The sequence below is a fragment of the Crocodylus porosus genome, unplaced genomic scaffold (genome assembly GCF_001723895.1).
Source record: "Crocodylus porosus isolate Cpor-Errol unplaced genomic scaffold, CroPor_comp1, whole genome shotgun sequence".
Taxonomy (NCBI): domain Eukaryota; kingdom Metazoa; phylum Chordata; order Crocodylia; family Crocodylidae; genus Crocodylus; species Crocodylus porosus.
Window position 1 is genome coordinate 207646292 of NW_017728886.1, and position 20257 is coordinate 207666548.

At 43.7% G+C, this 20257-nt stretch overlaps 1 protein-coding gene across 2 annotated transcripts in view; it reads left to right on the forward strand.

Annotated features, from left to right (window-relative positions):
- NKAIN3 (Sodium/potassium transporting ATPase interacting 3) overlaps positions 1-20257 on the forward strand; it is a 621440-nt gene that overhangs the window by 332868 nt on the left and 268315 nt on the right. The window lies entirely within an intron of this gene.

The window sequence follows — 20257 nt, forward strand, 5'->3', positions numbered from 1 at the left end:
TATGCAGACAGACATGACAGTTTGTCACGTGATCACCCACTGAAAGCACTGTACAACCGTGCACTGACAGAAGTGCATGACTGCAGAACACTTTAAAAATGCCCAATCACTTGACAATCTGAACCTTCGTTTCATGGGGGTTCAGATGAAGGCACTCCAAAGTGGAGCAGCTTCATTAACATCTGTCAGCAGGGCTGGGTTGACACAGCCCAGCTCTGCTCCACAAGCTCTCTTCAGGATGGGAGCAGGGGAAGGGAAGGGAGTGAGTTCAGGCAGTGGGTTTTGTAGCCAGAGCATGGAAAGGGTGGACTGGAGCCCCTCTGACGTGGGGTGGGGGGGTCAAATCCACATCCCACCCTTCCACTCCAGTGCAGTTGAGGAAACCCCAGACCAAGCTCATTCCCCTACCCTCCCTGCCTCCCATCCTGAAAAAGCATGGGAGTTTGAGGGGGGTGGGGTGGGAAGGGAGGGGTGAAGCCAGGGGACGGACACTGGAGGCATGCAGCCTCTCTGCCCCAGTCAGCTCCAAATGGGAGCTAAATCGCACACTCTTCTGATCAAACAGCAAGTATCTATTGGATTGGGAGAGTCGGTCTAACTCGGACATTTGCTGTTAGACCAGGAGAGTCAATCTAACTCATGGTGCTTTCTGTGAAGCATCATGAGTTAGACTGGGCAGCTGCACATCTTCCAGCGCCCTTTGTGTGTGGACAGTTGAACTCATTGAACAGTGATGTTTGTACCAATGTAAAATTTTTCTGTGATAGGAGTAAATAGACATGCAACCACCACCTAGTTCCTTTAGATTAGTGCTATCATACGAAGAAAAATGTAAGGTGTCTCATCAGTAGGTTGTGAGGAGACAGCCATCCAAATATCTCTTGCAACCCAGTTTTCCCAATTTTTCTCAGACAGAAGTTGCTGTGTCTGTTGCTGAAAGTCTCAGGCCTTCACTTCTGCTAGTTTTAAGCCAACCAGCTATGCCAATGGTTCCAGTGTCATTTTGGCCACACAAAGGGCCTCCTCAGCTTCTTAAGTTCACCCATTTAATAGAACATTGGAGGTAATGCCTTTGAGAAGATATCTGACGCTGTTTCTACAGGGTGTCCCTTGGAAGCACTGATGAGGTAATAAGTGTGGTCTTAGCCTGCTGGGGTTTCTGAATGTAGTCACAGGAAGTGAGCAAAAAGAGGGGAGGAGGGTCACAGGGAGTAATTACTTCCAAGCAGTCTATAGGATGGGACAGCAGTCCTTGTGAAGAAGTCTGACATTGCTGCAGCTGGGGGAAACATTGAGGAGGTACGAAGTTGGCCCTTGCCCTGCCTTAGCTTCTAAATATAACCTCTGAGAGTATTTGGGGGGAGAAAGAAGACAGGACACTAGTGGCCATAGCCAACTGGTGGCACAATGGGGGTATCTTTATCTTCCCTACTCTTAACCCAGCTCCTATCTGAGCTGCTCATCTCAGTGTTATACTAGTCTCATTCAGTGATGAAGCAGGGTTTCATGTTTCCAGCAAGGATCCTGGATGGCTACTCTTCACAGAACAGGCAGGAGACTGGTGATGGCTTAGCTCCATGTCTGCAGGTGCAGGGGGATGGTGGCGGGGGGGGAGGGAGAGGAACAGTCCCTGTAGCCTGGGGCCAAGCCAGTGCCAGACTGGACAGAGGGTGAGAAGGGCATTGCTGTCTCTGCACTGACAGTATGATTTGGGGGACCCTGACCCAGGCCAAGGACACCTGCTAAGGCACAGGGATCCCCCCCACTCCATGTGGGCTCATGCCAGGTACCAGCTTGGCCCCAGACTTGAAGGACTGTTCCCCCCCAGCACTTGTGGGGGTAGAGCTAAATTGGTGCCAGACCATGCTGAGGGGTGTGGGGGGAATTCCCCTCTACAGTTGGGCAGCAGGGCTTGGGACAGGGGAGCCTCCCCATGTGTGCCTCCCCCCAGGCTGGAGGGACTCTTTCACCCTGCACGGGAGGGACCGCAGGGGGTCGTAGGGGGGAGCATGTGCTGTGCAGTCAATCAGGGATGTGCTCTGCTTAACTGCATTCAGGTGTCCTCAGCAGGCTGGGAGATATGCTCTAACGCCCCCCAGCTCTGTTCTGGGACACTGCAAGCTGCTCTTTAGATTCAAAAGTGAACATCAGTTCAATTTATGAAGCTTAGAAAAACCTGCAAAGACTGAACTGATTCAGCCTCAGGCTTTTTCACTGTGTGTACTTAGTCCCCATGTCCATCACATTTTAAAAACAGTTTAAAACAACTTAAACTGTTATAAGTGTTTCAGCTGTCCACATCCTTGATGTACTAACCACCTTGATATAACCTTTCAGTTATTTTATCCCATCAATAATCTTTGGCCAGTGTGAAATAAGAAAGAGCAAATATGTCTAGAGATAAATATTGTAATAAAATGCCATTACGTATGTATCCTATTACAATATTTATCACACAATTCTTTTTTATATATATTTTAATTAGCAGCAAATTCTTACACTTGACAATACTTTCAGAGAAATAACAGAACTGTAATACTGACTATATGCAGCATGCCCAAGTAAATACCAAATGTCACACTATAATTTTGATGGGGAGAGAAGGCCCAGAAAATGTGCAGTATGCACTACGAGTTCCTGTTGAATGCTTCTCTCATAGGGTATCAGTTTGTGAAAAGGTCAGGTCCTATGACCTCCAAGCCCCATGGATCTCTGTGAAAATAAAAACCTTGGAAAAAAGGCTGGCTCTGTATACAGCTCTCCAGAGTTCTTTCCCACCACAGAGCATGATTTTTGTACTATTTGGTACTCCAGTCAGACCTGTATTTTATTGCTTGTATCCACAGGGGATTTTTGAAGGTAATTCATTAATATTAAATTGTACCAGAATGCTAATTCAGTGTTTGGGAAAATTACTGAAAACTAACGTTGAACTTTTGTATAAAGGGCCTTAATGCTTGTAAGATGCTAAATTTATACTCCAAACTTTCTAATTTGGGTAATGAGTTCTGGCTTAATACATTTTGTTAAAATGTGGTCTGATTTTTTTGCATGGTGCCTTCCTTGTAGACATTTTTAGGAACTGTGGGTGCTTGGAGCCTCTGAAAATAGGGATACTGGGGTTTTTTTATATCACCCAAATTTGAAACTTTGCTGTTAACCCATACCCACTACTCATCAAATAGTATGTATCAAATGCTATGGAATAATAGAAATGTAAGATACTTTTTAAAGGCTCATTGAAATCAGCCTTCCCATTGATTGCAGGTTTGCATCAGGCCTGTAATGCATGTCAGAACAGAATATAACAAGAATTGAGCTATGTGGCTGTCACTAGATTTGGGTAAAAATTCAGGAGATGGTTAACTATGGAATTTATATGAAAGCCTCTGACCTCTTTTGGTCTAGAAATTTTATTGTAAATCTATTTAAAAAAACCTTTCATTACTGAATTTTTAAAATTCCGGTTTCTGGTAATACCAAAAGCATGGAAAGGCAGGGAAGAAATAACTTTTGTGCAAACCAAAAGAAGTTCAAACAAAAAAAATTCAAGCCTAAAATGATTCGTATTAGTTTAAGTTTCAGTTTGACAGAGGGGTGGGGTTGGGAGGGGATGTTTGTGTGGCTAAAAACAAACCACTGATTTCCCCTCTTCCCTTCCCCCTCAAAGCTTCTTATCTTGGGATCCTGTAGGGTGCAAACAGAAGTGTAGCTTCCTGCTGTAACTGAGAACACTTTGCAGAAAATGTTCTGAGATATAATGATCCACCAAGCCAAACAGAATTCACCGTTGATTCCAGGGAGAGAGTAGGGGAAAGAGGAATCTAGCTGCTGGCTGCAAGCCTGCAGCCAATTTCCCCCAGCAAAAGCCACTCCTTCCTGTGAGCCTGGGTGTTTGCAGAATGGGAGGGGGAAAGGGAGCAGAGGGAGCTCATTCTAGGAGTTCCCCAGCTGGCTCTGGATGGTGGGGTGGGTGGATTGGAGACCCCGACTTTGAGAGAGGCTCCCATTCACAACCCCCACCCCACTCTGCAGTGGGGACTTAAAATCCCCCAGACTGAACGTCCTCCACTCCTTTTCTCTCCCTCCCATTCTGAAAACAGTGACAGGCTGGGTGGCAGCACAAATACAAATTACACAAGATGTTCAGTTTTGAAATGTCTTTATCTGAACCTTTGTGCAATGAGGGTTCTGATTTTTACCCAATTGGCCATTTTTTAAGCTGTCTGCAGCTGTGTACTTGTGTTTGGTCACGGCTATAGATAGCTTTCTATGGCCAGATTGGTTGAAAATTTTTGCTTCTGTCTTCACCCAGAGGTGTACAAGCCGAAGCCCACTACCTGTAGAGTATCTGCAAAGTTACCAGGATAACACTCCCTGCCCCTCTGCACCCCTCAACAATAGAGGCTAATTTGAGTTACCTGCCTTTCAGTATGTATGTTTAAATGACTGTCCAGTGCCTATTTTGATGCAAGTCAAAGCTGGGGGCAACCAGTCTCAAGATACATTGGTCACCTTTTTTTTAGCCAATGAGAGTGTATTTTGTCCAAATGGGTTTGTTATTCAAAGCCAAACTTTAACATTGTGTTAGCAGAATAAATGTTTTATTGGCCTCCTGCTTTGGAACTGTGTCCTGTAATGAGCCCTGTATGGTGGCTCATTGCATGATTTTTCATTCACACGGAGCACCGTACGGGATTACAGCCCTAGTGTTGTGCTTTGGAGAGGTGTTCTTGTAAACCTCCTCATTTTGTATATTCAGAGACGGAAAAAGGAAATAGGTGGACATTTTTTCTCACATCCATATAATAAAATTCATAGATATCATCCACCTTTTGCTGTGAGAAATTTTCAATTACTACATTCTAATTTCTGATTCTATTCCTGATTTCTGTTTGTTTCCCCCCTCTAATTATAAAGCTTTAATTACTGTGTTCATTACCCATTTATCTAAGGGCATAGAAATAAATGAATTACCATGAGATAACAAAGACAGAACTTTCTATTGCTTCACAGCATATTCCTTAGTGAAGGAGGGCTAAGCTAGTGCAGATGGGCTTTTGTTTACCACATACACAAGCAATTCATGCAAAGTAGATGACACACTAAAACCCATATTATACTTCATGAAACATTTGTATGCCTATGGTCTTGTTTTTTCTATTGCTTTGTTGCTGGCTGCATTTCAGATCAGTTGTGTACTTCTCCTTTTACCATACAGTAGTCTACCAAGCATATAAAGTCCTGTTAAAAGTTACTGGACATCAGCCATATAACTACTATAGTAGGAAGAGTTTGAAAAATATCACTTTAATTTTCCCTGTTTGTATCTCAGAATTATAAAACTTGTTCAATTTCCACTCTTCAAGCTATGGTCACACCTTTCCATATTAAGGGAGGATGATACGAGTCCTCCTAATACATTAACGATGGTCTTGGAAAGGCTGACATTTCTATACCTTTTTTGGTCAATGATTCAAATAATGAAAGGTGTCAGTTAGTCATTCCAGAACCACAGAATACATCAAAACCTGAAAGGTCAGGTAAATTAAAGAATGCACAGCTGGCACAAAGTACTCTGAGGTTTGGCATTCATTCCAGCTAGTTTCCTGGTATTGATTAAGCAACAATTGCAAGTGCTCCTTTATGGGCCAGAAAGCAGATAAGTCCCTTTAGAGGTCATTTATCTTCTCTCATTTTTTTTAATTAATATTACTAATTTGAAAACTTGTGGAAGTGAAATTGGACCATTAATTAGACTAGTCTTCCAATCTTTTTTCCCTTCCAGCATTATCAAAATTAAATTATATCTATTTTTCTTTTGCAAAATGAGTTATAATTTAAATGTTTGGGCTCAAGCTACAAATTAGCATTTGTCTCATCTGAAGAATCATTTACCATGTGATTTAAGAAGAAAATGTCAATTTAAAGATCATGATTCTGTCTGGACTTCTCTTTAGCAGCTATTGTTACTAGTAGCATACAAGAAGCTTCAATTTAGGGGTGTCAAACTCCCTCAGATCCCCAGGTTGGATCCAGACAATAGAGCTCCTCATGGACTGGATCCAAACCACAGGTCTAGTCACAGGCTGCATGTGGCTACTTGCAGTCCAGATTTGGACCCACTTGCAGTGGCAAAGTGAACTGTGGCAGGATTAGCTGCCATGGGTTCCTGAGTCCATCCCTTGCCACTCTGCCACCAGCACATGTACCCAACAGCTCTCCTTACACCAGAATTTGAAAGTGGCTGCAGCCTCTGCTCACCCCTCAGCCCTCTCAAATTCTTAACCCCTCCACAAGCCCCATGGGCCATACCTTCAACACTCCTGCTATAAGTGAAGGAAATTAGAGGAAGATATTCTCTTTATTTTGAGCACCTAAAACATTTCTAGCTCCAGCTTTCTTCTATTTAGTCTGTTTTACCCTTTGATTGTATCCATTTTTCCTAGAGCGACAGTGGGATTTCTGATTAGAATACTTGGAAGAAGTGCTCTGTGTGTGTGCGTGCCGGGGGGAGGGGGCGGGAGGGCAGGGCTGGGGGGCGGTATGCATCACTCAGAATCGGTTAAGTATATTTGCTGAAATTTTCTAAAACATTGCCTTATCACTGAGATGCAGTATGAAAAATAGCAACCCCAAAGAAATTTTTCTCAGGTGGTATAAATATTTTAAAAGAGGTGTTATAAAAGAAATTGCACATCAGCTTTAAGTATAGCAATCACTGTTGCTCTAATATATGCTTTATAGCACTCTTTTATAAATTGAAACCAAAGAGTAGAACTCAGAAAATTAAATAATTTCTTATATTTGGTGGCTGAAGCACCTTTACTAATTGAAAATTTCATTTCAGTGGCATTTCTCTTGCCTTTTTTAATAAACCTTGACTGCTTTCATAGTTACTTTCTTTGCTTCGCTGTTTCTCCCCTCAGGGTTTTCTGAGGGTTCCCCTCTGCCTTCTCCAAATTCACTGTATAATAATGGAGCTGTTGGATAAACCCAGCATATTAGATACATTCAGTTGGCATTTCCAAAACTGACCAAATGGACCACATCTTGCAAGAACAAAGGAATCTAGGAGCAAGTTGCGTTTAAATCTGTTTTCCCTAAAGATAGCTTTATTTTCTGATTCAATATGATGAGATATGTGAATAGATTTAGGCACATTGGGCATTTGTACATGTTTGCACTGCAGCAATGGGCAAAGCACCCATTGCATAAGCAGTGAAATGCATGTCAGCACTGAGAAAATGGTGGCAGTGTGCTTTTGAACTAAAACATACTGGAGGTGTTTTAGTTCAAAAGCGCACTGCCACCATTTTCTGAATGCTGATGCACACACTGACGCTGCTTGTACAACTTCACACGAAGCAGAACAGCATGCATCAGCTTGTGTGTGGAGCAGACTCGATTAATTGAGTCTGCTCCGACCTGCCAGATCCCCAGTGTGTCGTGGGACAAAAAGGAACATGTAAAAATGCCCATAGTGCTTGGAGGGAACTCCTAGGTTATTGAGTCCATTCCCCTGCTGTTACCACCAGTCCTGTCACATATCCATTTAGGAATCAAGTCCAACCTAAACTGATAATTTATGTTTATAACAATTCTAAAGGCAATTTTTGTTGTATAATAATCCTCTATTGACTCTAAGTGCTCTTTAACTGGTAAGGAACTTATGGGAACACTTAACTCTGCATTTTGCAGGTATCATACTTACCTGAATCCAAGATGATTTCATATTTAAGATGACGCCTCGATCATTAGATATTATACTTGGAAAACTATAAATATGTTATAATTTCCCATATATAGAATCTCATTATTAGAGGGTTGTCTTAACTTTGTCCCCCTCCCTCCTGTACTGGTTTGGCAGGGAAAGGAGAAGTGGTGGGGCAGGCATCCAGACCCATGCCCCTTGATCAACCTATGCCTATTCTCTTGCTACTTGCCCCCTGCCATGTCTCTCCTTACCCCCTGCCCACATTCCCCATGCTTGTTCCTGTGCCTTCCCCCTCGGAGGCCTGCCTCTACCTACCTCCTGTTACCCCTCAGTCACTTGGTCCCCCCCTGCCCTGCTGCTTACATTCCTGGTAACTCTGGCTGCAGGTCTGGGGCAAGCAGCAGTGGCAGGAGCTCCATGGGTGGCTGGTTTGGGTTGGAACCAGAGGTAAGGGGCAAGAGGTATAGTTGGTGACGGTGCACAGTCTTCCCTATGGTTCCCCCGAGCTGCACACCCTGAATCTTCACTATGTGGCCCCCCACTCACCCTACAGTGTCTGCTGGCTGCTCCTACCAATGTGTCTCCCTTGTGCTCCCCACCCCCCCATGCTCCCCTGCCCACCAACCCACGAGCCACCCAGGCCTGGGTCAGGCAGTGGCTTGTTTTTCACTTCAGCCCCAGGCACAGAACTTGGGCTACAGCAGCCACCTGTCTCAGGCTGGTACTTGAATCTAAGAGTAGGGGTTTTTGTTTCTTTATCATGGCTGGGGAAAAATGCTTGTCTTGCATTTGAATAAATATGGTATGTTTACAACACAGTGCTTCCCAACCTTTCCATATTATTTCCTTCCTTTCCATACTGCCACCCATACCATGAAACCTGTCATACATATTCCAGATTTTATCAAATTAAGCATTACAAGAAGGACTAGTGTCATGAGGGTACCCTTCTTCCAGGTTGATAATCCCTGTTTTAGGGAACCAAAAAAGAACTTTTTCAGGAAAAGAAGCTAATCCCTTTGAATAACACTGGTGTATCAATCAAGCAGTATTGTATCTGAAAGCCATACAGGTTGCTCATATGAATACAAGTCTTTCCTGGACTTAGTGGGCTATAGCTAGATTTGAAAAAGTTAAACATGATTTTTGTGTGTTATATTATTTTAATGAATAATTAAGAACATGAAATCATAGATCAATATTATATGAACACATATAATTTAGCTTCAAGCAGTAGACACACTGGTGTCAGAATCTTTTCACTTCACTCACCAAAATGGCAGTTACCTGCTGCATAAGTTTTGTTTTGCCCTCTGCTGAAATGGAATTACCCTGCATGCTTCCCAAAAGCTGGAGGCAGGAGGACCCTCATATATTTTAGTCCAAGGATGACCAAGATCTGACTCAGGCATTCTCCAATGGTCTGAAAATTTAGTAGCAAGGAGTAGCAAGCCTTCCAGAAGAGGCTTGAAGCTCCATCTTCCCATCTCAGTCTTTTAACTGCCAATCCACAGGGTGCCTAAACCTAGGCATTATCCTCATATTAAAACTTGCCCCTGGGCAGCCAAGGAAGGGACATATGTAAGGCAAGGAGAAATGGAACAAGTGAAAGTATATGCAGCTCGGTGACATGAATGCTATTTGGGAATGGAAAAAGTCCTAAGTTCTAGCCTGTAACCTTGTTACCAGTAGAACAGAAGTGTCTCCATCCATTTTATATAATGATTATTGAGTACAAGGGGCCATGGCCCAGCTTCAGTAGGAAGACTATAGTGTGTTCCATGTAAAGCCTAATGTGTAGTGTGGTGGTTAGAGCACTATGCTGGGGAACAAGAGTATGGCATCATCTAACTGTCCACCCCAAGTGCAGCCCTATCGATCGTGCTCAGTGTTTAAGTGCCAAACTGGTGCAAGTGCTGAAAGTGGGATTTCCATAGCTAAGTAACTGCCACTTACGGGTATGTACATGAGTAACATTTAGATCAACCTAATGAAGGTTAGGTCAATCTAAATGCCTGGGTGTGCAGGCACTCATAAGGCTTAAATCACCCTAAAAATGATGTACCCAATGTAAAGTTAGTTTATTTCAAAGGTGAACTAAATTTAGATCCACTTAGGTTAACCCAATCTAAAATGGTTTAACCTGGCCTTATGAATACTCACAGCACAGCCCTGGGACAAGTAGAGCCCAGCTGGTCACCTAGCCACAGGGCTATGCTATTCCTACCTCTCAAGATCCTGATTGGGCTATTTTTAGCCCCCTTACTACCCACTCTGGACTGGACACACACATCTTCCATCCCACCCCCAGTCCTGCCAGCCCCTCTCACCATTGCAAGTTACTTGCCTTGGGCCACCCACATGCCTCCAGACAGTTGCAAACACCTGCACATGCCACTCCGATTTTTGGTTTAGGTGGGTTAAAGCAAGCTGCCTAAACCTAAACTGGGTCCCACAAATGCTTGTTTGCACTCTGAGGGTGCGTCCAGATATGCATGGACGTTTGGTTCCCCAGGGATCCACGTGTGCGCTGCTTTGGGGTTTTTTTTCTGAGGGGAAAAAAATGGAGCAGTGTGCCCTTTCACTGTGGAGAACTCCAGACTGTGCAGTATGTGGCACTGCAGATGTTTTTGCAGCACCACATACTGCACAACTGCGCTCATCTGGATACGCCCTACGGGCACATCCACATATGCAAGCACATGCACTTGTAGCAGCTCAAATAGAAGCGGTGCAAATTTGAGTCAGGGCTTTTTTCCTCAGTGCATGTGCTCAGACAGGATAGTCAGGACAGACTATTTCTTGTAGTCCCCTTTGTTATTGAACAAATTGTGCCATTTGGGGCAAAATAACCCTGCTTGGCTTCTCCCGGATCTGCAGCCAGGGGGAGCTAGAGCCTGGGGCCAGCACCTCTGCTGTTCCCAGCAGTATAAAAAGTTGCCCTGTCCTGGCTCCAACAGTACAAAAAGCTGCCCTGTCAAGTGGCTCAGGGCTACTCACTCTCAGGAGCTTCTGGGGCCCAGCCAATTGGTACCTGGGGACACTACCCCTTGTGCCAACTGGACTGCTGAAGCATCCCTGACAGTTCCCTGCACCCTTCACCCACTGCAGCAGTCTCACAGTAGGGGCCGCTGCCTGGCTGTGACCTGCTGCACACCTGCCAGACCCAGATGAGGCATTTGCCCCCCTGGGCCAGCTACCTGTGGGCTGTGGCTGCAGAGTTGGCCTTTGTGTGACTCTACTGCCATATGTGCCCCCTGCCTGGCCATCTGGGCAGCTATCACCCAGAAGATGTTCTGGATGTGGTGGCCTACTTTGAACTGTCAGAGCATGTCCTCCTGACCAACTGGGGCCAGCCACCTCCAGCTGGGTCCAAGGTGCCAGCTCTGAGCAGGCAGAGTCCTGCCACTGGCCCCCCTTACAGGAATTCTGATGTTCCCTATTGGAAAACTGAAAAATCCCTGACAGAAAAATCCCAAAGTCACTCTGTAAAATACCTCCAAATCCATGTTCCTCCACAATTAAAACAAAAGACCACTAAACAGAGAGAGACAGCAAGACAGCAATCAGTTGTGCAATGTTTTATTGATATATCTACAGAGTTAAAGCAATTTGGAAGACAGCAGTGTCTTTATCATAATAAAATGAATTCTGAATACATGTTTCATGAATACATGAATATATGTTTTGCTGTGGCCCCTCAACAGGGGCTATGCTTCTCCCCTCAGGGGCTATGGCCTCCCTACAGGGCTTGCAGCCCCATCTTAGAGACCATGCTCTCCACAGGGGCTGCAGCCCCCCCCGCAGGGGCTATCTCCCTGCAGGGCATACATGCCCCACCACACCCCTGCTTGCTCCTCCAGTCCCCTGGATTGCTGCCTTGCCTGGCCCCATCCCCCACCGGCTCCTGCAGCCAGCCCCCCCGATGGCTGCTCCACCCAGTCCCACCCCTCCTACTCCCCCAGACCCCCAAAATTAGGAGTCTAATTTTGCCCCCGCACTGCAAATTCACAGCATAAGGAACATTTTCTCATTCCTGAAAGTGCCTCTTGCAGCATCTCAAAGGGGTTTGAGATGCTGCAAGAGGCATGTGTAGGCTCATTTGGATGTGCCCTATGTGTGTAAAGCAAAATAGGATTTAACCCTCAGGAACAGAACCAAAAGCAGGAAAAGTGGATCTCGTTTTACACTTAAAATACCAAATGAAGCTAATACACTTAAAAGTAATGTCTTTTCACTTGAGTTACAAAAAACATTTTCTCTCTCTATTTTTGTACCTTTTTCACATTAAAATGTACAAAATCCATGACTCACCATAATATGATGAGAAATTAAAAAGAAAACTAGAAATGGCAAGTTAAAACATTAATTATGTGATCTTTGGGTGGATCTATCCTATTGTTCATAGAATACAATTAAATAGATTAAACTATAAAAAAAACACAGTTCCAAGGGACATGGGTTTCCATTGAACGCATCTGGTTGATGTGAAAGGGAAAGTACATTTTTTGAAAATATTCTTCTGGCTCCCTAATCTCACTATTGTTATGATATTTCTTGTAGTCCCCTCCTATTCACCTTTTATTGCACCCAGTCAGCATTTTTAGAATTATAGTCATTCTCAGTAATGTTGGCTGATACAGTATTTCTAAATAACATGTGTGTTGTAGTGGAAACAGGAGAGGATAAGGAGAGTACAGCAAGTGTGCATGCATTTGGCTCTGGAAACACACTACTGTGTGGAATAGGTCAGGACATTTTCATGGAAAAATTCAGGAAAAAATATTGAACATTTTTTTTTTAATTTTGTGGATGACCAATACTTCTAGCTGAAAACTGAAAAACGCAGTGAATCAGGGGAGATGTAATTCAGCAGTTTTGTGGCTCTTTTCCCTTTCATAAGCCAGGGATCCTTGATGAGACTGTAATTTCCGTGATAAACTTCACTTGTTTTGAGCCTGTGCAAGGTACCATGGGAGATGTTATCTGTGTGAAGAAACTAGTTCTTAGAGGGGAATGGAATAAACTACAAGTCCTCTGAAATACTGCAATGGGATTTCAGACTCTTTTGGGCTAACACTCTAATTTTTGGCTGAAAACCTTTTTTATTTCATTTTCTGCTGAAAAATTGTTTTTGTTTATTTGTTTTCTTTCACAGAAAGCATTTTCCCAAAACATCATTTAATTGAAAACCCAATTTTCTATAGAAAAAGAGTTTCACAGAGTATTTTTGGCCTGCCCTACAGCCAGGTCTTATCTTAGGCCACCCAACATTGACATTGTTTGTTCATATTATTTCATAACTGATGGAAATACTAAACATGCCATTTAAGTCATATCAGACAGCATCCAATTACTCAGACTATAGAGAAAAACTGTGTACAGTGCCTCATCAATACTGGAACACTAGTCAGCCATTGAGAAGTCATTTTTAACTTTGGCCAGGAGGAATCATTTTTTGATTTTCCAAATGCAATAGCTGGTACCTTTCCAAGTGCTAATAGAATTTTTTTTTAAAATTGCACTCTGTCACCCCTTCCCCCCACAATATGTACAAAGTAGAAACATTTAGCTTTTTGTTATGAGGATTGTGGGGCAGGATCATTGTATCAGATTGTACTTAGTCCAGTGCAAAGTGCAGGGAAGACAAAAATAGCACTTCCCATCACCTTGTATCACTATTAGGAAGCCATACCTGTCTTTCTGCCTTCCACCACACAAGAACTGAAGTGTGCCCAGCTAGTCTGAGATGTGTATTGTCTTCACATTTCTGCCTAAGCCTAGAAAAAGGAAAAACACATACTGGACATGTCTACACATGCTATTAATTCAAAGCAGTCTTATTGCTCAGTAAAAAACTGGGCAGTAAGCCTACAAGGAAGCATGTCTACACATGTTCCCTCTTGGGACCAGCCCAGCATGGGGCTGCTCCTGCCCTGCTCTGCCCCCCTACAGCAGGCAGGAGGAGCTCCAGGCTTACCGCAACCCTGCTAGCCTGGGGGCTGGCAGGGGACATAGAGTACTCCCAGTGGGCATGGGGCCAGCAGAGCTCTATCAGGTGCAACAGCAGCTGTCTCCTGGCCTCATGCAGATTCGGAGGGGACCTGATGTGCACAGGGCCAGGAGGGAGCTGTTACTCCAGTGGGCAGAGCTCTCTTGGCCCTGTATGCATCCAGAGACACAGCTACCAGCAAGCCCCACTTCTGGGAAGGGAGTTTGTTGGGAGCTGTCCCAGATGTGGGGCAGCTGCAATGGAACCTCCTGCCAGGTGGGGGTGCACAGGGCTTACAGGCAGCTGCCCTGCTTGGCACAAAGCCAGCTGCTCTGATGGGAAGCTGGAGCTGGCGTGCAGCTAGCTGCTTTAGGGGATAAGTGAGAGCTGGATTCCCAGCCCATGCTCACTTCCCATATCAGCCTGTTTGATTCCCTGCTGCACAAAGCTGGCTACTCTAAGGGACAAGTGAGGGCTGGATTCCCAGCCCCCACTCACTCTCCAGAGCAGCCAGCTCTACGTGGGGAGCAGGGACAGGGAGCAGAGGTCTCCCCAGTCCTGCTCCTGATCAGCTCCCAGCTCATGGGGGGAGCCAAGAAGCCGAGCAGTGCCAGGACCAGGGACAGAGAGCTCACTGTCTTCTGTGGCCCCTTATTAGGTAGGCTGACCAGGAGCAAATTTGCTCCTGGCCAGCATCTCTATGTGTGCATCCATATTGTGCAGTTAGTTTACTATCTCTATTGATAGGTAGTAGCGAACTGTGCAGTAGACTAATTTAATGTGTAGTAAATGTGAGCACATGTAGATGCTACTGCTCTACTGCACCATAGATTAGTCTACGGTGCAGTAGTGTTTCATGTAGACAGCACGCACTGTAGTCTTTAAGTGAGTATATCAAGGATGGGTCAGACATTCATGTTATGGTTGCTAAAATTTGTATCAGGATGATTTTTTCCCCAAAGAATAGGTTATTCATGAATAAATATGACCCAGCAAGATTCAGGTTGATTTTTTTTTCTGGGAAGAAAGAGTGATAAAACCAGTGTAGAGGACATTATGGTTAGAGAAATTTCCCAGGATCTGGTAGATGTGGGTTCACATCATTTCTCAGTCTGATTCAGATTAATGACTAGAAGCAAGTTCTCTCACCTCTTAGAATCATGCCCTTGCCAGTATACTATAAAATATTCTGATATGTAATATAAGTATTTTATAAACAGGCTATGATGAGCCACAAAAAGAACTCTAAAGCCTAGTAGTTATCTCATATACTTGCAAGATACTCAACTTCTGGAGTCTGCTCTGTTAGATATTCAAGTGTTTTATACAAAGTAGAACACTTCCAATATGAGCGAGATTCATCCCAGACTCCTCTTCAACCTAACACTTTGGACACTTTGAGCCTTGGATTCAGATCTTTGTTCCGCCTAAGGGGATTTGAACACAACTGATTCCCATTAGAATATATTAATTAGCTGTCTGCAGAATCATTCTCTCTTCTCCAACGACTATGTGACTGTTATTTTGCAGAGACACAGCTTTAGCTGAAGGAATGCACCCTAAAATACCTTGTACCATATTGGTTGTAGAACTTTTCTAAGAGGTGGGAGACCGTGGTTCAGATCCCTCCACTAAGTCAGATGAAGAGGAGAATTGATTATGTGTGTCCTATATCATGGGTATGCACAACAGTAACTTCATTATTGTGTAAAAGTGGATCACCCCCTCTTCATTTCCTTCGCTTTGCTTCTGTTAAAAATGCCTCAAATGGAAAAAATATATTTAATTTTGAACCAAATGAAACATTTTGTTTGAACCCAAACTACTTTTTTTCCAGTTTTTTATTATGGCAAGAAACATGTAAACTTTTTATTTTGGTTTGATCCGAACCAGTTTTAATTATTTCCCTCTCCCAAATCGTGAAAAAAACAATTATTCACATTATCATACTGGTCCGGTAACAGCACATTACACCTTTTGAGCTACCCCATACTGATCACAAAATACTCCTATGAACAATGTCTCTGGGAACAACCTATAGTGTGGGTTTGCTTCGAATCCACTAGCTCAGGGGTAGGCAAAGTCCAGCCCATGGGCCAGATAAGGCCCACAGCGGACTCCATTTCCCAGCAGCCCCAGTCCACACTGCTGTGGTTTCTATGGAGCCCCCCAGTAGCAGTGATGCCCTGACTATGTGGGGCCAGGGTTTCTATGGAGACCAGCCCTGGCAGCACTGGGCAGGGCACGCAGCTGGGCAGGGAGCTGCTCTGGGGCTGGGATCTTGTGGCGGTGACAGCGTGATCCGGAGCTGGGGCAGAGTTGTGATCTACTGCCTGCACACCCCAGGCAGGGGTGAGCAAGCAGCGGATCTTGGCTCTGCCTGACTCCAGACCCCTGCAAGATCCCTGCTTTAACCTTGGATCAGCTCCTTGCCCATCTGTGTACCCTGCCAGGCTGGTCTCCATGGAAACCCTGGCCCTGCACTGTCACAAAGCCACTGCTACTGGGGTCTCCATGGAAACAGATCACCTTGGGTTCCATGGCAGGCAGGGGCTGCTGGGAAATGGAGCATGGCAGCCAGTCAGATCCACCATTTTTCCCCACCCCTGCACTAGTGTGGCCAGAAAGAGATGGTTATCACTATTTGTATTAAGGTAAGCACCACTGTAGACCAGGACCTCACTGAGCTAGACAGTCACAAAACAAAAAGATAGTCTACGCTCCAAAGGGTTCACTAAATTTAGCCTACTACATAAAACTTCTCAGCTGGATATTAGTATCTCTGGCATTTATCTCATCTGTTCTAATGGATTTTTCTACTGCTCAGAACAAAGAGATAGAAAGAAAGAACTTGTTTTTCCTCTTAAAAGTATATATTTTTCTTTAAGGAAAAATTGCAAAGATGACCTCATTTAAATATCTAGTTTCTCATTTTCTGGAAATGCTAATACAACTCATCAGTGTTTCAGTATTTTAGCTGTTTATAGGCTTTTAATGGATGGTGCGATTAAACAGTTCTTATTAATGGAAACGTAATGGTATCAGGTCCTAAATTTGCTCCAAAGAGCTTTGAACACAAATATAGCTTTAAATTGTTATGTGATTTTCTTGTAAAGAGGTGCTATATACAAGGCAGAAGCATGAGAACGGTGATTAAAGCTAGAAAGTTGTTTTTCTTTTCTTGCTTTAGACAATATTAGACAAAATTTACAGCTGTAATAAGTATCACCATAGGTTGTGATCCTGTCAGCTTGCTTAAGCTAAACACGTTTAAGCTGAATTAGTATTTGGAAGGGAGATCTCTGAGGGGACAACTAAGTGAACTGATAATTCAGTAAGCTGCCCTTTCCTTTTTCAAGCAGGATTGAATTAGTCTTCAGCATGATGTCAGGAGGCACTGTCATGCCAGAGATGCCATCTTTCAGATAAAACCTGGAAGCTCTGACCGTGATTGTTTTATAGGCATTCAGAATACCCTGGAGTAGGAGTGTCCTAGTATATAGTTACCACCATAAATCAACATAAATTTCTATGCCACCTAGTTTCAATAGTACATAATGTTCTTTACCTGCTATCCTTAACTGCTGTATAATGGGTGAAATGATTTCTACAGATAGTTGAGATTCAGCTGGTGTCTGTGGGCCTTTATCACTGCCACGCGGTGAGGAAGGGCTAGTGGAGGGGCTGTACTCAGCCCATTCAGCAGGGATAGGTCCCAGGTGGGCTTTCCCTGCAGCCTGTAGTTTATGCAGAGTGACTGATGGCACTGAATTTATAAACCAGATACCTTGTTTTGGGTGGAGCCAACCCACAGATTGACCACAATTTCTTCCATTCGATAATAGGCAAATTTTTATTGATACATAGTGATAGAAGATAAGAGTAATGCAGGCAAAGCAAACAAAATAACCCCCCTTATCTACCAGTTCCAGGATTCACAGAGGAAAGGTATGCCTGGCCAGTATGCAACCTTTATTTACCCTGTGGTTCTTTCTGGAAAGTCAGCAGACTTGGAGGTTGAGGGCTGAGCCCCCCCACCTTCACCCACCCCCTCCACCTCCCATACTGGGGTGGGTGAGACAGGCTGGTGGTGTGCCCTCTGTTCACGGTGGTCCTGGGATCCCCCCTCAGATACCTTTTGCTGCTCTGAAAATGTTGTATTCTTTTTCCTATGATAGCTCTTCATTTCCAGGCATCATTGATTGGTTTCCCCATGGTTGTCATACTGTCCACGTTCTGTTCTGTCAGCATATTCCCTTTTTCCAACAAACATATCACATGCATGCACCTTAATTTGGTCATTTACTGGTGTCTTAATTTGGGCATGCCTGGCCTCCTAATTTGGTCTGTCCACCAAAATTGGTAATCCCAAGGGCTTTGCAGCTGGTCATTGTGACCTGGCTTCAATGCATAAAGTCTATCTTTGTTATGGATTTTCAGGGAACAGTATGTTGCATGTCTCAATTTCCCAGCCCATTTTTCTGCTGGTTTCAGACACATTTGGGCCTTGAAGGAAACTTTGTCACAAACAGGCTTTTAGAAATGAATTAACCCTTGCCATTCCCCTGAATCATTGTTCTAATGCAATATCTACTTTACCTAAAAGACAATTCCTAAAAGCAAATCTCTATATATCATCCCTGTTTTAGATACTTTGTAATTTTGTGCATTTAAAAGGGTCTTTGAGATCTCAGCTGAATAAGGCAGTACAATAATAAAAATTACTTTTTTTATATTGGTTTACTACTTATAAGAATTTGCACCCATTGACAAAAAAAATCTTTTGACATACATATAATATTATAACCTTCTAAGGAAGATCTTCCCAGAAACCAGTAGAAGTATGTCCAGCATCTTTAAACAAAGGAATGCTTGACTAAATTATATATAGGGACTTACCTAAATTGCAGCAACACAAAGGAATTTTCACTTACTGCTTACAGCTTGTAGAGCCAATCTCACGGTCTTTTTGTGGTGAGCCCCCTCTCTTCATTGATTGGTTGAGGGGCCCCAGCAACCCTGCCCCTTGCTGCATCTTCAGACTGCAGCATTGCTACAGTATTGAAACTGGCTTCTTAAAAGATGGTGCCAAAACCTCTTGCATTCCTGACTGATACCTTCACTAAGTCTATATTACTAACTCAGTCTCTCTTAGTAGGTCTTTCACAAACCACATGCTCTATAGCTTCAGGGATTTCTGTGTTTTCTTTGTATTCCAGTAAACTTTTATTTGGGGGCGGTGGGTCAATTCCACACCAAATGCCATTTTTCTCAGTGATCGGAGAATCTGGCATTTTTCACAGTTTCTGTGAAAATCCCAAACCCTGATTTAAGTTGGTCTCTAATTATATACATTAGCATCCTTTAAAAAGGAAATAAAAATATCAAGCATCCTGGACAGTGGAGTGGTCATTTAGTCATGTGGTGTCAGTTTATTAAGTTATTGAATACTTGAACCATTTGTCAGGGTATGATGAGACGAAGTAGAACACAGTCCTTCTCTTCACACCAGGAGCAGGAATAAGAGGTAGATGAGAGTCCTGCACAAGAGGAGATGCATCTCTCACACAAGCTACTGATAAAAAAGGCTTCATGGTGGTGTAGAGGGGGGAAAATGACAGATGAGTCATTCTTCTGATTCAGATGTCTTGCAGGTCTCCCTCTAGCATTTACTTCAGCAGTTGCTTCCTTCTTTGTTAGTTGTATTGCATTCTTTACAGAAAACAAAATTAATTGCATTCCCTTCCTCATTTATAAGTATGGCAAACCAAAGAGAAAGAAGGAATGGTTTTCCCCACTATTCCTTAATTTCAGATCATGGGAAAAGAATATTGAAAGCAGCCAGGATAGGAGCAGACAGAAGATTGTGGGATTTAGGAGAGTATGACTTTTAAGATGCACAGGCCATTAGGCCTTCCCTTCTACCTTACAGGAGCAGAAGAACTCTTCATACTTTTACAACTCCTGTGAGAAGCAGCTTCCCCTCCCAGTAAATAAGAATAATATATAGTGAGTGATATAACTTACCAAGTTATCAAACCATTAACTTGCTGTGTTATTAAAATGGAGGGGAAAGAGAATCTTACAAGGTGGTAGGTTTATGCAGATCGTCGTAATGACTTCAGAATTTAATTCTAAAGCCGCTTGTACACATGACAAAAATTGGACATTTTTGCAGTTTAATTGCATCACGCTATACACATGGGGGGAGGGATTTACCATTTAAATCAGTTCATTACATTGCAAACTAAACCACATCTGCATGTAGTTTAGTTTTCAGTGTAGCTACTTGTAATGTTGCAGCCTTTGGCAGGTTGCCTGCCCCACCCCACTGCAGGAGAAGAGGGGTGAAGGCAGAAACAGCAAGGGGACTGATCCTTTTTCTTTTTTTTTTTTTTTTTGTGAAGCCTGCCCATGTCTCCCACAGCCAGGGGGTGAGCTTCCAGTGGGCCAAGCAGTCCCTGAGCTAAAGGGGGCCCAGTTCTTCTTTCTGGAGTGGCAGTACCCCCTGGAGCTGCCTGAGCAGGCAGCTAGCAGGTGGGTGCAGC